Source organism: Schistocerca serialis, chromosome 8, assembly GCF_023864345.2.
Source record: "Schistocerca serialis cubense isolate TAMUIC-IGC-003099 chromosome 8, iqSchSeri2.2, whole genome shotgun sequence".
In the NCBI taxonomy this organism is placed as follows: Eukaryota; Metazoa; Arthropoda; class Insecta; order Orthoptera; family Acrididae; genus Schistocerca; species Schistocerca serialis.
In genome coordinates this window covers 302,341,595-302,359,374 of record NC_064645.1, presented here as the reverse complement: position 1 = coordinate 302,359,374, position 17,780 = coordinate 302,341,595, and positions in this window count along the sequence as shown.

Here is a 17,780-nt window from a genome sequence, read left to right as displayed (position 1 = left end):
AAATCTCTTAATAATAATATTTCTTAAAAAAATTAATTTTTGACAATTATTCATGTCAATTTAAAGAATTTACTAATTTCTCAAATCCATGGTCATCCTGATAATTGTAAAGAAAAATCAGTTGTTTCTTTTTATACATGACAAATCTATCGGCCAGCATTGCACAGGGCTATGCCAGAAAAATTTCTTGTAGGAGCAGATATGTATGCGTTATCTGGTGACCTTATTGAGGTAAGAATTTTCAATTTATTCATAATGAATTTTCAGGGCCATGACGCAGCACTGCTGACGTCCAAAATTTACCAGTTTAAATTCACATTCAGTTATTGAAAGGTTATAAGTGAGCCACAATTTTATTGAAAGCTTAGTCACATTGTATTATTAGTAGGTTACGGAAATTTTTTTATTGGGAGGGTACGCTAAATATCAATGTTATACTTATATTTTTTACTGTTGGGAGGTTATTATATTTTTTTATCTGTGGGGAGGTTACAGTATTCTCAAACTGAGCGAATACCGTCAAGAGAAAATATTGTTTGCGACATGTGGCTGCCCTAAATTTTTTTTTAAAACAGTGTTTTCTCCCCTTGCAGGCAATACCTGCTCTTGCTGAATCCATTGTCATTGTCGATTTTAGGGAATAAAGCTGTCTTGGTCGCTTAATGTACACTGTAAGGAAAAAAAAAATAACAGGCACCACGAAAGATTATCTTAATGGGACGGGAATCAGTAGATACAATGCGCAAGTACAAATGATTACAATTTCAGAAAATTTCGATTATTTATTCAAGACAAAAAGATTCACAAATTGAGCAAGTCAATAACACATTGTCAGCCTCTGGTCCTTATTTGGTTTGGAACTGATTGACAGAGATGTTGGAGGCCCTCCTGTCCAACTGGTGCGTCAGCTCGTCAAAACCCCGAGTTGACTGTAGGGACCTGCTCATGTTGCTCCAAACATTCTCAATTGCGAAAAGATCCGCCGACTTTGATGGCTAAGATGGGGTTTTGAAAGCAGAAAGGCAAGCGGTAGGAGCTCTTGCCGAGTGCGGGCGGCCATTACCTTGCTAAAATGTAAGCCCAGGATGGCTTGCCATGAAGGGGAATAGAATATCATCGATGTATGGTTGTGCTATAAGAGTGCCGCCGATGACAACAAAAATGGCGCTGCTTTGAAAAGATGTGATACCATCACACCTGGTTGTAAGACCGCATGATTGGCGACAGTCAGGTTAGTACCCCAAGACCGTCTGGGGTGTCTCCAGACATTTTTTTCCTGGTCGTCGTGGATCAGATCGAAGCGAGACTCTTCATTGAAGACAATTATACTCCAGTCAATGAGAGCCCAGGCTGAACGCAGTCTACATACGAAACTTCCTGGCAGATTAAAACTGTGTGCCGGACCGAGACTCGAACTCCGGACCCTTGCCTTTGGCGGGTAAGTGCTCTACCATCTGAGCTACCCAAGCACGACTCACGCCCCGTCCTCACAGCTTTACTTCCGCCAGTACCTCGTCTCCTACTCTCCAAACTTCACAGGAGAGCTTCTGTGAAGTTTGTAAAGTAGGAGACGAGGTACTGGCGGAAGTAAAGCTGTGAGGACGGGGCGTGAGTCGTGCTTGGGTAGCTCAGATGGTAGAGCACTTGCCTGCAAAAGTCAAAGGTCCGGGGTTCGACTTTCGGCCCGGCACGCAGTTTTAATCTGCCAGGAAGTTTCATATCAGCGCACACTCCGCTGCAGGGTGAAAATCTCAAAAGGCTTGGTAAATTTCTCCATTGAGCCTGTGTGGAAGAACGTGAGACCCTAACAAACAGTCACCAACAATGCCGATCCAAAAGTGAGCAAAAAGTGTTTGATTAAGACTTGATTGCAGAATTTAGTGAGGATTCTCGACAGCCCATTCGTGCAGAATGAGGAAATTTACAATCTGATAACGTTGAAACAAAGTCTCATCTACGAAGAGCGCATTTGCACCAAAGCGAGGATTGACACGTTGTTGAATGAACCATTCGCTAATTGTACCCATGCAGGAAAATCAGTTGCCTAGAGTGCGTGCACATGCCTTACATGGTATGGGTGCTACAGTTTCTCAAGTAGCCCTCTCCACAGAGTCAACTGGCCGATACTACTTTTTGCAGTTAATGGTGTTCCGCTAATAAAAGAATTGTCGTCAAATACTATGGAGTTGCTCCTCCAGTAGCCGTCTCTTAGTCCGTTGAAGCCTTCCCTGTCCGTAAGTAGTAGGCCTAAACGTGCCATGCTCCCTAATACAGATCAATTGCTTTAAATGTCCTCCTGTCAGAGCACCGTCGTTCTGGAAATCTCTCCCGATGCAATGCTAATCCGTACAGAAAATGGGCATCTGCCATCTCCGAATTTATTGCACTTGCCGACCGTTGTGGCCGAGCGGTTCTAGGCGCTTCAGTCCGGAACCGCGCTGCTGCTACTGTCGCAGGTTCGAATCCTGCCTCGGGCATGGATGTGTGAGATGTCCTTAGGTTAGTTAGGTTTAAGCAGTTCTAAGTCTGGGGGACTGATGGCCTCAGATATTAAGTCCCATAGTGCTTAGAGCCATTTATTGCACTATACCGGAAACCAAGTCCTTGATGAACAGCTGATGCTACGTGCTTGCACAGTACGTGATGAAAAGTAAACAAACGATGCTACGTGTCTGATGCTGGCACAGCAATGAGGTTAGTCGCATATCATTACAGCTCATGAAGTGAATCGCATGTCAGCACTACCGTCCGCTGATAGCCAAGTCGCTGAGCGCCCCTAATCCACGAAATTGTCCGTCATGCCAGTGCAATTACAGACACCGATGGTAAACCTAGTCATTACCGTACATTCGAACCAAACGTAGCCAAGATGGTATTTTAAACAATTCTTGTAAGACAAGTTTCAAACAATGCTGGTACATTCCGCTCCTGTGTGTTTATCGTGATTTATCGTATCATGAAGAGAAGTAGAAAATGATGTCTAAAATAGATATAATACATTTTCTGACCCATGTTCATAAAATTCAATTTTTTTCTTCCATGTTTTAGGAATGTTTTCTGAGAATTCATCCATAACTTTTCGATAAATCCTGTATGTTCTCTGCGAAATTCAGGTGTTTAGTGGTACGTGTGAGTACATAATGTGGAAGATGCCTACAGCAGCTGGCATTCATCTTGTACTATATCTGTATTTCGGTGCTGGCGCTGGCGTAATAAACGAAAGGAGGAACAGCTTGACGATCAGCGCCTGTGGGTGTCTGTGTAGAGTGATTCTAGAGTGATTCATCTGTCTCAACTGCTGGGTTTTATACAGCCCACAATGCCTTCAAATACTATGTGCAAATTTTTCATACTCACTACACGTAAAGTACTGGTCCTTAAAAAAATGAACAGGACCTATTCGTAGGAAATTTAATCTAGTTAAATTTTTTAATTGGATAAGTTTTCGTTTGAGGCTGCAGTTTTCCAGTTATTCAGGAAAAACATACAAAAGTGATCTTCAAACGCGTTTTTCTTGAATAACCGGAAAACCGTAGCCTCCAGCGAAAACGTATCCCAGAACGTATTTTGACTAGATAGAATTTCCTACGAAAAGGTGCTGTTCATTTTCTTTTTAGGACTAATAGATTGCACGTAGCGAGCAATAGAATATGAAAATCTTGCATTCAGAATTTAAAAGCGTTGTGGGCAGCATAAAACCTAGTAGCAAGGGCAGCTGTTACATTCTCTGCAGTTGAAACGCACCAGTCTTGATGTCGACTGACACATGTCGCGTTTTTATCACAGTTAAGTCATCTTTTACTGTGGATTAATAAACTACTTAGGAGTGAGGCAAGTGATTGCAAAGATCAAGCCATCTTTCTCTGGTGTGAGTTCCTTTATTGTGCATGATAATCTTTACAAGGCCATATCTTGTGGTTGCATGAGCTACATGTTGGTGAGACACGGTAGGGAAAAGCAAAACGGAGAAGCTAGGTGTCCACAGAACCGGTCGCTAGAGCCAAATGGGCCACCGAATGCTGAGGGCGAAACATCCTGTGGTAGGGCGGGGAGACGGACCGTCGCCACGCCAGGTATTCAGCAGACTGGACGCAATGTCCCGCACGACGTCGTCTCGGCAGAGCACGTGAAGTCCTTCCATCAGTGAAGGACGGCACAGCGTGAGGCACTGCTCCAGGTGCGGCTGCCCCCGTCGGAGGTTCGAGTCCTCCCTCGGTGTGTGTGTTGTCCTTAGCGCAGGTTAGTTTAATATAGATTAAGTACTGTGTAAGCCTAGGCACCGAAGACCTCAGCAGTTTGGTCCCATAGAACATACCACAAATTTCCAATTTACGGCTTCAGGTAAAACCCCAGGATAATGAATCATGGCGAGATATTCGGGCCGGCTGTGGAATCTTGCGTATCGTACAAACTGGACTGTTTCTGTCAAGATACTGTGTAGCGGAAAATGTATGTTTCCGGGACAAGCGACCTCCCAGGACGGAAATAGTTGGAGGGGAGAGCCACCTGACGCCAATCTTTGCCCATACGGTGAGTGTGACGCAGTTGCAGAAGAAATTCCTTCCAATCTGGGCAATGAGATGTTGCGACTCTCAGTTGTCAACACATTCGAGGTTAATGCTCTCATATCTCAAAAAATACTGTGACGCGATGTCTTTCGCTTTTACTAAAAAGTGGAAACCTGGAAACAACTTTCTGAGAACTGCTGATGTGGAAGAAAGGCTTTTGCCCAGCTTGTAAAATTCCTTTCAGGGAGGAACTGAACTGTTTGTAACATGTGATGTAATTGGGGAACATTTAACAAAATGCTCCAATTGAGTGAGGAGAGTTTAGCTTCGGGTATATGGATTGCAGACTTGCAATGAGATTTGGTAGGAGTTCAGCTCTCGAGAGAGGGTTTTCAGTCCCCGATCTCGGTCTCAATCTTGCATAAGATACACTCCTGGAAATGGAAAAAAGAACACATTGACACCGGTGTGTCAGACCCACCATAATTGCTCCGGACACTGCGAGAGGGCTGTACAAGCAATGATCACACGCACGGCACAGCGGACACACCAGGAACCGCGCGGTGTTGGCCGTCGAATGGCGCTAGCTGCGCAGCAATTGTGCACCGCCGCCGTCAGTGTCAGCCAGTTTGCCGTGGCATACGGAGCTCCATCGCAATCTTTAACACTGGTAGCATGCCGCGACAGCGTGGACGTGAACCGTATGTGCAGTTGACGGACTTTGAGAGAGGGCGTATAGTGGGCATGCGGGAGGCCGGGTGGACGTACTGCCGAATTGCTCAACACGTGGGGCGTGAGGTCTCCACAGTACATCGATGTTGTCGCCAGTGGTCGGCGGAAGGTGCACGTGCCCGTCGACCAGGGACCGGACCGCAACGACGCACGGATGCACGCCAAGACCGTAGGATCCTACGCAGTGCCGTAGGGGACCGCACCGCCACTTCCCAGCAAATTAGGGACACTGTTGCTCCTGGGGTATCGGCGAGGACCATTCGCAACCGTCTCCATGAAGCTGGGCTACGGTCCCGCACACCGTTAGGCCGTCTTCCGCTCACGCCCCAACATCGTGCAGCCCGCCTCCAGTGGTGTCGCGACAGGCGTGAATGGAGGGGCGAATGGAGACGTGTCGTCTTCAGCGATGAGAGTCGCTTCTGCCTTGGTGCCAATGATGGTCGTATGCGTGTTTGGCGCCGTGCAGGTGAGCGCCACAATCAGGACTGCATACGACCGAGGCACACAGGGCCAACACCCGGCATCATGGTGTGGGGAGCGATCTCCTACACTGGCCGTATACCACTGGTGAACGTCGGGGGGACACTGAATAGTGCACGGTACATCCAAACCGTCATCGAACCCATCGTTCTACCATTCCTAGACCGGCAAGGGAACTTGCTGTTCCAACAGGACAATGCACGTCCGCATGTATCCCGTGCCACCCAACGTGCTCTAGAAGGTGTAAGTCAACTACCCTGGCCAGCAAGATCTCCGGATCTGTCCCCCATTGAGCACGTTTGGGATTGGATGAAGCGTCGTCTCACGCGGTCTGCACGTCCAGCACGAACGCTGGTCCAACTGAGGCGCCAGGTGGAAATGGCATGGCAAGCCGTTCCACAGGACTACATCCAGCATCTCTACGATCGTCTCCATGGGAGAATAGCAGCCTGCATTGCTGCGAAAGGTGGATATACACTGTACTAGTGCTGACATTGTGCATGCTCTGTTGCCTGTGTCTATGTGCCTGTGGTTCTGTCAGTGTGATCATGTGATGTACCTGACCCCAGGAATGTGTCAATAAAGTTTCCCCTTCCTGGGACAATGAATTCACGGTGTTCTTATTTCAATTTCCAGGAGTGTAATATGCATATCACAGCATCTTCTTCCTGTCGGTTAAATTTGACGTCTGTAGCAGGTCATCTTCGTGGTGTAGCAATTTTAATGGCCAGTAGTGTATTTCCAATCTGTTGAAGCTCTTGTATGCACAGTTGTTGAAGCGAAGCCATGTTCAAAACCATAAGTGGTTTGCCATCTGACCGTGTTCATCAACTTAGCCTGGCCTCCCCTACGTTAAGTAGGTTAGCTGTTGACGCAACTAGCAACCGATTAAGAAATATCCACACAGAACGTAGCTACTCGAGGTACAGCACGTGAGGAGTCGCAGTAACAACACTCATTGTAATGTGGTTCCCTCACTAACCTGAAGAGCAAGCTTATGGAAGGCCCGCTCACACAGAGTTATGTGAACCATGCGAAAGAGCCAGATTATGTTTGTGTCAGCAACGCCGAGCGTCATCGTGAAGGAGGTCAGGTCTTCCGTGCCCTCGCGGTACAACACGGTGACCTCAGAGATGAAGAACGACAGGATGAGAGACGTCATGGTGATGGTGCAGAGGCGAAAGCAGAGAGGTGACCTGTCGGCGCCGCGAGGGTGTCGCAGCACGGCCGTCCAGTGCAGAGGCTGCAGCAGGTGGTTGAGGTCGCTTGCGGCGTCCGCTGCCGCCGCCACTGCAGCAGGCGCTGCTTCGCTGACCATATTCCGTTTCTACCTGCACACAGAAACAGGACTGTAGTAGTGTGACTTCGTTGGTTTGTGGTTCTTAGCGAAAAAGGCTTGGTTAATACAGTGTAATAATTACACTGAGGTGACAAATATTAAGTGAGAGAGATATTGACATATACAGATGGCTGTAGTATCGCGTACACGAGGTATAAAAGGGCAGTGCATTGGCGGAGCTGTCATTTGTACCCAGGTGACTCATTAAAAGGTTTGCTACATGATTATAACCGCACGACGGGAATTAACACACACTGGAAGCGGAATGGTAGTTGGAGGGAGACGCGTGGGACATTTAGTATTCCGTGATCCACAGTATCAAGAGTGTACCGAGAATAACAAATTTCAGGCATTACACCTCACTACGAACAACGCAGTGGCCGACGGCGCTCAGTTAACGACCGAGACTTAGTGTAGAATTGTCAGTGCTAACTGACAAGCAACACTGCATCAAACAATAGCAGAATTCAACGTGGGACGTAAGGCGAACGTAGCCGTTAGGACAGCGCGGCGAAATTTGGTGTTAATAGGCTATGGAAGCAAACGACCGACGCGTCTGCCTTTGATAACAGCACGATATTGCTCCTGGGCTGGTGAAGAAGTTGGTTTGACCCTACACGACTGGAAAACCGTGGCCTGTTTAGATGCGTCCCTGTGTCAGTTAGTAAGATCTGATGGTAGGGTTCGAGCGTGGCACACACCCCACGAGGCCATGTACTCAGACTGTCGACAAGGGACTGTGCAAGTTGTTGGTGGCTTCATATTGATGCGGGCTGTGTTTACATTACATGAAACCGATCATTGAGTGGATATGGTTCTGTTCGATTATTTGGACACCATTTGCAGCAATTAATGGACTACAAGTTTCTAAACGAAGATGGAATTTTTATGGGTTACAATTTTTCGTGACTGGCTTGAAGAACATTACGGACAATTCGAGCGAATGATTTGGCCACCTAGATCGCCCGACATGAATGTCATCGAACAGCTATGGGACATAATCGAGAGGTCAGTTAGCGTAGAAAATCCTGCACCACTAACACTTTCGAAATTGTGGGTGGCTATAGGGGCAGCATGGCTCCATATTTCTGCAGATGACTGCCAAAGACTGAGCTGCCACATCCAGTTTCTACACTACGTTGGGCAATAGGAGGTCCGAAACGATATTGCGAGGTATTCTATGACTTCTGTCACCTCAGTGCAAGCTGTTTAGGGTATGCAAGCTATCAGGAAAACTCGCGCAAATACGGGGGTTCTAACTTTAATACAGGCAATTATTTACTTACGTAAAATATAAATACGAGTTTCAAAGTTTTACTGATCTTCAAAGTAGTCACCAGCATTGTGTATAACCCGTTGGAAGTCGTAGGATACTCTTAGCAGTGCCAGTTATGTTGACAGTTCGAGCGGAGCGGTCTATTGCCCGACGAATTTGTAGCAGTTCTGAAGCGAATGCCGTGAAGTGTTTCCTTCAGTTTAGAAATCGAGTTGAACAAGTGAGGGATGTGCAGTAGGTGGTATAGCAATTAGCAGCGCCATCAGTCAAACAAATCAGTAACTGCTTGCACTGTACGTGCTTGAGCGTTGTCCTGCAAAATGATTTTCAGGTGCTGCAAAAAGTGTCATCACTTCTGTCTCTAAGCTGGTCGCAAGTAGTGTTCCAAAAATGAACAGTATAGAGACAGAAGTGATGATATTTTCTGCAGGGCCTGACCATCATTTTGCAGGACAATGTTCAAGTACGTACAATGCAAGATGTTACTGATTTGTTTGACTGATAGGGCTGCTAAGTGCTATACCACCTACTGCACTCCCCTCACTTAAGCCCTCGTAAGTCCAACTCGTTTTCTAAACTGAAGGAAACACTTCACGGCATTCGCTTCAGAACTGCTACAAATTCGTCGGCCAATACACCGTGCCGCTCGATCTGTCAACACAACTGCCACTGCCAAGAGTATCCTATTACTTCCACATCGCTGGCAACGGGTTGTACAAAATGCTGATGACTACTTTTAATGTCAGTAAAACTTTGAAACAAATGTGTATTTTGTACGAGCTGTAAATAAATAGTTCCTACTACTTAAGTTTCAGCGCTCGTAATATGGCCTGTGCGCAGTAACACATTCTAGTCCTGAGCGCTTCCATACCATTGTCCAGAAATGGCAGGCTCCTCGGTTAACAGCCACGTGCTGATCTACGCATCAAACAGCATGGAATTGCACTCTTCGCGTACTTTATGTGCAGGGAACGTTCTTGATAATCCGGCACGTGATTCTGACAAGATAGGTGCGTTGAGCGAAAAATTGCAATTGATTATAAATAATGAAAATAGTGAAGTAATCCATATGAGTACTATCAGAACCTGCAAAATTTCGGTTACACGGTATATCACACAAATCTAAAGGCTGTAAATTCAACAAACTATTTAGGGATTACAATTACGAATAACTGGAACTGGAATACTCACATAGATAATGTTGTTCTGAAAGTGAACCAAAGACTGCGATTTATTGGCACAACACTATGGAATTGCAATAGGTCCACTAAAGAGACTGCCTAACTACGCCCTTCCAACCTCTTCTTTAGTACTGCCGTGTGTTATGGGTTCAGTATCAGACAGGATTGACGGATGACGCCGAAAAAGTTCAAAGACGGGAAGCTCGGTTTGTATTATAGCCAAAGAGGGGCGGGAATGCCATGAATATAATACACGAACTGGGGTGGCAGTCATTAAAACGGAGGCGTTTCTCGTTGGGGCAGGATCTTCTCATGCAATTTCAGTTACCAAATTTCCGTTCAAAGTGTGAAAATATTTTGTTGACATCCACCGTAATAGAATAAGACAAAGATTTAAGACTCGTTCTTCCTGCGCGCTGTTCGAGAGTGGAACGGTAGAGAAATAGCTTGAAGGTGGTTCAATGAAACCCCTGCCAGTCACTTACCTGTGAACTGCAGAGAAATCATGTAGATGTAGATTATATGAAGTGTCATTAAATTTTGTCGAAATAAGCTACTTAGGGAACAAAAATCGAAATAAAATGTGTGTTTGGTAATACGGAAGGAGGCACTAGCTATTCCAGTCCCACAGTACAGAAAATGAAAGAGTATGTGAAAATATAGGTAAAAGTATCACCCAATCCTGCACTACTTGAGGAAAGTACTGCAGAAGGAGATGAAAGTTTTATATTTTGCTAATAATGTCAAACGGGTCGTCAGGGGACTGATACGTAATTTCTGCATGAGACACAATCCTTATTTTACATTGCCAGTATCGCAGTAAGCGACATACTCTACCATACAACATAGTTGGTTAAAACCCATTGCTTCGCTGGCGTATACTGTGTGCTGCACACAGCCTGTATGGTTTCTATTTTAATAATAGAATTTTTTTGTTATTCACACATTGCAGCAACTTCTAAACTTTTCACGATAATTAAGGCCATGAAACCATGGACTTTTCTGGATGTTTTTCTGAGCAAAAATCGATTCTTGTAACTGGAGTCCAAGGTTTCTGTTAATCACGTCTTTTCCGTTCTTGTGTTGATATTTCCACAGAAGATTTCATCGACTAGCACATATATCTTATTAATTTTCATAGATTTAGCTTTAATTTTCCTTTAATATGACGAAATATTTTCTTAAAAATTTGTATCCCCTATTTCAACCGCCTAGGGGAAGAATTTCCAAAAGTAGTGAAACACATATTCCTTTTATTTATAACACTAAACCAAATAAATATTTCCATAGATTTAGCTTTGATAATCCTTTCACAACGAAATAATTTCATAAAACGTTTCACCTCTGTTTCACTCCTTTAGGGGCCTAAATGTCCAAAAACATTGAAGCAAGTATTTTTTATTTCTAGCATTGATGTCATGTACCAATTTTCATAATGTATCTCTAAAATTGCTTTAGTAGATCTTTAATAATAATTCATTTTCAGACAAATTTTCACTCAATACTTCACCCCAATATAGGTTAAATTCGGCAAAAATTCTGAAACACGTATTTCCTCTGACCGAGAAATCAAATACCAGTTTTCGTAGGCCTAGCTTCAAACTTGCTTTAATAGCGACATATTGTCAAAAAATCACAGCCATGGGTGACTGGAATTCGGTAGTAGGAAAAGGGAGAGAAGGAAACGTAGTAGGTGAATATGGACTGGGGCTAAGAAGTGAAAGAGGAAGCCGCCTGGTAGAATTTTGCACAGAGCACAACTTAATCATAGCTAACACTTGGTTTAAGAATCATGAAAGAAGGTTGTATACATGGAAGAACCTTGGAGATACTAAAAGGTATCAGATAGACTATATAATGGTAAGACAGAGATTTAAGAACCAGGTTTTAAATTGTAAGACATTTCCAGGGGCAGATGTGGACTTTGACCACAAACTATTGGTTATGACCTGTAGATTAAAACTGAAGAAACTGCAAAAATATTGGAATTTAAGGAGATGGGGCCTGGATAAACTGAAAGAACCAGAGGTTATACAGAGTTTCAGGGAGAGCATAAGGGAACAATTGACAGGAATGGGGGAAAGAAATACAGTAGTAGAAGAATGGGTAGCTTTGAGGGATGAAGTAGTGAAGCCAGCAGAGGATCAAGTAGGTAAAAAGACGAGGGCTAGTAGAAATCCTTGGGTAACAGAAGAAATATTGAATTTAATTGATGAAAGGAGAAAATATAAAAATGCAGTAAATGAAGCAGGCAAAAAGGAATACAAACGTCTCAAAAATGAGGTTGACAGGAAGTGCAAAATGGCTAAGCAGGGATGGCTAGAGGACAAATGTAAGGATGTAGAGGCTTATCTCACTAGGGGTAAGATAGATACTGCCTACAGGAAAATTAAACAGACCTTTTATCAATATCAAGAGCTCAGATGGGAACCCAGTTCTAAGCAAAGAAGGGAAAGCAGAAAGGTGGAAGGAGTATATAGAGGGTCTATACAAGGGCGATGTATTTGAGGACAATATTATGGAAATGGAAGAGGATGTAGATGAAGATGAAATGGGAGATACGATACTGCGTGAAGAGTTTGCCAGAGCACTGAAAGACCTGAGTCGAAACAAGGCCCCCGGAGTAGACAACATTCCATTAGAACTACTAACGGCCGTGGGAGAGCCAGTCATGACAAAACTCTACCATCTGGTGAGCAAGATGTACGAGACAGGTGAAATACCCTCAGACCTCAAGAAGAATATAATAATTCCAATCCCAAAGCAGGTGTTGACAGATGTGAAAATTACCGAACTATCAGTTTAATAAGTCACAGCTGCAAAATACTAACGCGAATTCTTTACAGACGAATGGAAAAACTAGTAGAAGCCGACCTCGGGGAAGATCAGTTTGGATTCCGTAGAAATGTTTGAACACGTGAGACAATACTGACCCTACGACTTATCTTAGAAGCTAGATTAAGGAAGGGCAAACCTACGTTTCTAGCATTTGTAGACTTAGAGAAAGCTTTTGACAATGTTGACTGGAATACTCTCTTTCAAATTCTGAAGGTGGCAGGGTAAAATACAGCGAGCGAAAAGCTATTTACAATCTGTACAGAAACCAGATGGCAGTTATGAGTCGAGGGACATGAAAGGGAAGCAGTGGTTGGGAAGGGAGTGAGACAGGGTTGTAGTCTCTCCCCGATGTTATTCAATCCGTGTATTGAGCAAGCAGTGAAGGAAACAAAAGAAAAATTCGGAGTAGGTATTAAAATCCATGGAGAAGAAATAAAAACTTTGAGGTTCGCCGATGACATCGTAATTCTGTCAGAGACAGCAAAGGACTTGGAAGAGCAGTTGAACGGAATGGGTAGTGTCTTGAAAGGGGATATAAGATGAACATCAACAAAAGCAAAACGAGGATAATGGAATGTAGTCGTATTAAGTCGAGTGATGCTGAGAGAATTAGATTAGGGAATGAGACACTTAAAGTAGTAAAGGAGTTTTGCTATTTGGGGAGCAAAATAGCTGATGATGGTCGAAGTGGAGAGGATATAAAATGTAGACTGGCAATGGCAAGGAAAGCATTTCTGAAGAAGAGAAATTTGTTAACATCGAGTATAGATTTAAGTGTCAGGAAGTCATTTCTGAAAGTATTTGTATGGAGTGTAGACATGTATGGAAGTGAAACATGGATGATAAATAGTTTGGACAAGAAGAGAATAGTAGCTTTCGAAATGTGGTGCTACAGAAGAATGCTGAAGATTAGATGGGTAGATCACATAACTAATGAGGAAGTGTTGAATAGGATTGGGGAGAAGAGAAGTTTGTGGCACAACTTGACCAGAAGATGGGATCGGTTGGTAGGACATGTTTTGAGGCATCAAGGGATCACCAGTTTAGTATTGGAGGGCAGCATGGAGGGTAAAAATCGTAGAGGGAGACCAAGAGATGACTACACTAAGGAGATTCAGAAGGATGTAGATTGCAGTAGGTATTTGGAGATGAAGAAGCTTGCACAGGATAGAGTAGCATGGACCGCTGCAACAAACCAGTCTCAGGACTGAAGACCACAACAACAACAACATTGTCAAAAAACATTTCATTCCCTATTTCATCACCTTAGGAGTGGAATTTCGAAAAATCTCTTCGTAAACGACTCCTACGGTATGAGATCAAAGGCCTCTTCCAGCTTAGATTACTATCTTTAGCTGTCTGGGCTGGGGGATGATGTGTCAGCCAGTCAGGACATTGAGTTTTATATGTCTACGTATACCCCTGGATATTTTACGAAATTTCCTTTTGGCACCAAGTGATGGGATGTGCCTTTAATTGCTAGATCCTTTATGTACACGACTATCTCGTATGTGCTACTCTGGTGAGGCACCATGGATTCTGAATGTTTATTTTAGCCGAATATTTCAAATGACATGTCAGGAGTTATGCCACCAAGTACGAGGGTGGGAACTTCAATAGTGGCAACTATTTATTTACAGGTCTTACAAAATAGATACGTGTTTCAAAGTTTTACTGACATTCACAGTAGTCACCAGCATTGTGTATAACCCGTTGCCAGCGATGTGGAAGTCGTAGGATACTCTTAGCAGTGCCAGTTATGTTGACAGTTCGAGCGGAGCGGTCTATTGCCGACGAATTTGTAGCAGTTCTGATGCGAATGCGATGAAGTGTTTCTTTCAGTTTAGAAATCGAGTTGAACTTATTAGGACTTATGTGAGGGGAGTGCAGTAGGTGGTATAGCACTTAGCAGCCCCATCAGTCAAACAAATCAGCAACAGCTTACACTGTACGTGCTTGAGCATTGTCCTGCAAAATGCTGGTCAGGTCCTGCAGAAAGTGTCATCAATTCTGTCTCTAAGTTGGTCGTAGATTGTATTCCAAAAATGAACAGCATAGAGAGGCCAATTTCACACGAGGTATTGTAGAGTAATTGCACGTGCCTGCTGGTTTACAGCAGTGATTCCCAGTTTTTCTGTGACCATTATCCATGAATGTGATCTTATTGCAACTCATCCCCCGAACAGAATATATAACATATATAAAGTTTAATGTTCGCTCATGTATGTTTTTAAAATCAGTGGTAGATACGCAATACTTCATCGTCACTGTCCGAAAATATTCCTGAAATCAGTCTTAAAACCCAGGCAGTTGCATATCGACTTATTAGTGGTGATAACAGCTGATAAGACAGGTCACCGAAAGAACTACGTCGAAACAAGGCCCCAGGGGAAGACGACAGTCCGTCAGAAGTACTGTCAGCCTTGGGAGAAACAGCCATGACAATACTCTTCCATATGATGTACAAGATGCGATCTACCCTGAGACGTCAAGAACATCGTAGTAGAAGTAATTCCAACTCGAAAGAAAGCAGGTGATGACAGGTGTGAATATTACCGAACTATCTGTTGAATAAGTTATTGTAGCAAAGTATTGTCACGAATTCTTTACAGAAGAATAGAAGAAGTTACAGAAGCTGACGGGGAGGGGAAGGTCAATTTGGAGTCAAGAAAAATGTACGAGGTAATACTGATCCTACTCCTTGTCTTGGGAGATAGAGTAAGGAAAGGAAAACGTACATTTGTAGCATTTGCAGACTTAGCGAAAACTTTTAACTATGTTGACTGGAATATTCTCTTTGAAATTCTGAAAGGTCCCAATTTTGTAAGATGCACGGAGCGAAAGGATATTTGCCACTTGCACAGAAAGCAAACGGCAGCTATGAAAGTAGTGGGACATGACCGGGAAGCAGTGGTTGAGAAGGGAGTAAGGGTCGTAGCCTATCCCCGATGTTAATCGATTTGTACATTGAGAAGATAGTAAAGGAAACCATAGAAGAATTTGCTGTACATCAGGGTGAAGAAAGAAAAGCTTTAAGATTATGCTTATACATTACGGATATTATAGAAGTGTGACTGTAAATTGAGTGAAAATAGGTTATGTAAAACTGAACCAGTCACTTTTTTGAATAATTATGTTTTATTCCATTAGCGGATTTTGGAACCTTCTCGGGTTCATCTTCGGATGGTTTCAGAAAGTAACATCACTATTGCTAGCGTAATGCCGGCCGAAGTGGCCGTGCGGTTAAAGGCGCTGCAGTCTGGAACCGCAAGACCGCTACGGTCGCAGGTTCGAATCCTGCCTCGGGCATGGATGTTTGTGATGTTCTTAGGTTAGTTAGGTTTAACTAGTTCTAAGTTCTAGGGGACTAATGACCTCAGCAGTTGAGTCCCATAGTGCTCAGAGCCATTTGAACCATCATTTGCTAGCGTAATGCTGGGTGCTGATTCTATGACAAAAAGATGGAACACGCTTTAATGCATCGCATGACTATTGCTTATCTTTCGATATGCATGTAAATTTAGTTTTTTACTTACTGCGAGAGTATAGGTGGCTTTTTTAGGTTAGTGTCCATCTGTCGCCTCCGTTTTGATGTCCAGTTGTTATATCACTAAACACACACCCACCCAAACTACATTAATTTAGACTTTGACAGCGAGACTTTTCCAGCATCCAGCATGCGCTTTACAACTGTTGTTTGTAACAAAGAGCTGGACAAAAAGATGTGGCATAGGCCTACTTTGTACAGAGATGTAATTTCTTCTTTTTTACTTGTATTAAAGTCGATATAAGAGCAAATATTTTAATCAGACTGGCGATACCATGAGAGCACAAAATAAAATAAATAAATAAATTACTACAAGAACGAACTTCAGTTGATCTAATACCTTATTTCTGTTTGCATATTAACGTACAATACACGCGGTTTATAGCAAATATTTTAATCATGGTTGGCATTAACATGAATGCCCAGGAATCAATGGTACAGAGTTACTGTATTTGCAATGAGATACAGCTGTCTGTGTCTTCCAAACCCTGCCTTGTACGTCAAAGCCGCCAAATCCTTCCCCAATTGAGGACTTTCGGAACATTATGGGCAGGGCCCTCCTACCATTTCGCCATTTTGATTATCTAACGCGTCAGTTGGACAGAATCTGGACGATATCGCTCAGGAGGACTCTGTCAATCACTGCTAAACCCAATAACTGCTATTTGCAAAGCTATTTCTCTTGATAAATTAACCATTTTTTTCTGAAACTCTAGTCATTTACTTGACTATACATGTTCATAACACGTCTGCCAGCCGTCGTGGTGGCCGAGCGACTCTAGGCGCTTCAGTCTGGAACCGCGCGACCGCTACGGTCGCAGGTTCGAATCCTGCCTCGGGCATGGATGTGTGTGATGTCCTTAGGCTAGTTACGTTTAAGTAGTTCTAAGTTCTAGGGGACTGATGACCTCAGAAGTTAAGTCCCATAGTGCTCAGAGCCATTTGAACCATTTGAACACGTCTGCACCGATTTTCATCCCATTCTGAAAATTCATTCGTGGTGCATTTTCCTGATATGAAAGATTATTCAGGAAACGTTTCATCATAATACAGACACTTAGAACACGTATTATGAAAAAAAAACACTCTTTGGTTAAGTACGGCGAAACGCTTTTATCAAACGTTTTCTGCCCCCACTAAATCAGGAGCAGACTTTGAAACTGGAATTAAGAATGTTCAATAACAATAATTTTGTAGCGCTCTGAACAGGTTAACCAGACAGTTATTATTATTTTCGATTATTCCCATTTAAGAGAGCGTTTGAACTTGAATTCCTTTATGATGATTGTGTATGTTTTTTTCTGACCCCAAATTTTCTTCATGTGTTCACTGTGTTGTTTCTTTCGCTCCGCTGTCCATTTGCATCCTGGTCTCTTCTGTGTTGTGGTGTCAAATTTATGTTTTTTGATGATGTTCCTGAATTCAGTTCTATTTTCTGCATCGTTTACTGTTATGTGTGCTTGTCTGAGGTCCTCTTAAACTTCTTTTATCCATTTTTTTTCCCCCTGCCTGAGTTGATGACTTTAAGAATTCGCTTTGTAATTGTGTTTTCATTCATCCTGTGGATATGTCCGTAGAACTGCATTCTTCTTTTCCTTATTGTATGCGTAATCTTTTCTGTGTATTTATATAATTCTGATATTGGTCTCTTCATCCAGATTCCTTGCCCTTATATCGGGCCAAAAATTTTCCTGAGAATCTTCCTTTCTTGTTTCTCTATTTCTTTAATTTTAGTTTTCCCACCTATTTGTGTTGTTTCAGATGTATGCAGTGCCTCCGGAAGTACGACAGTGTTGTAGTGCCTCAATTTTGCGTTAATGGATATGGACTTATTGTTATAATAGTTCCAAGTGAGTTTATATGCTTTCCGTAGTTTTTT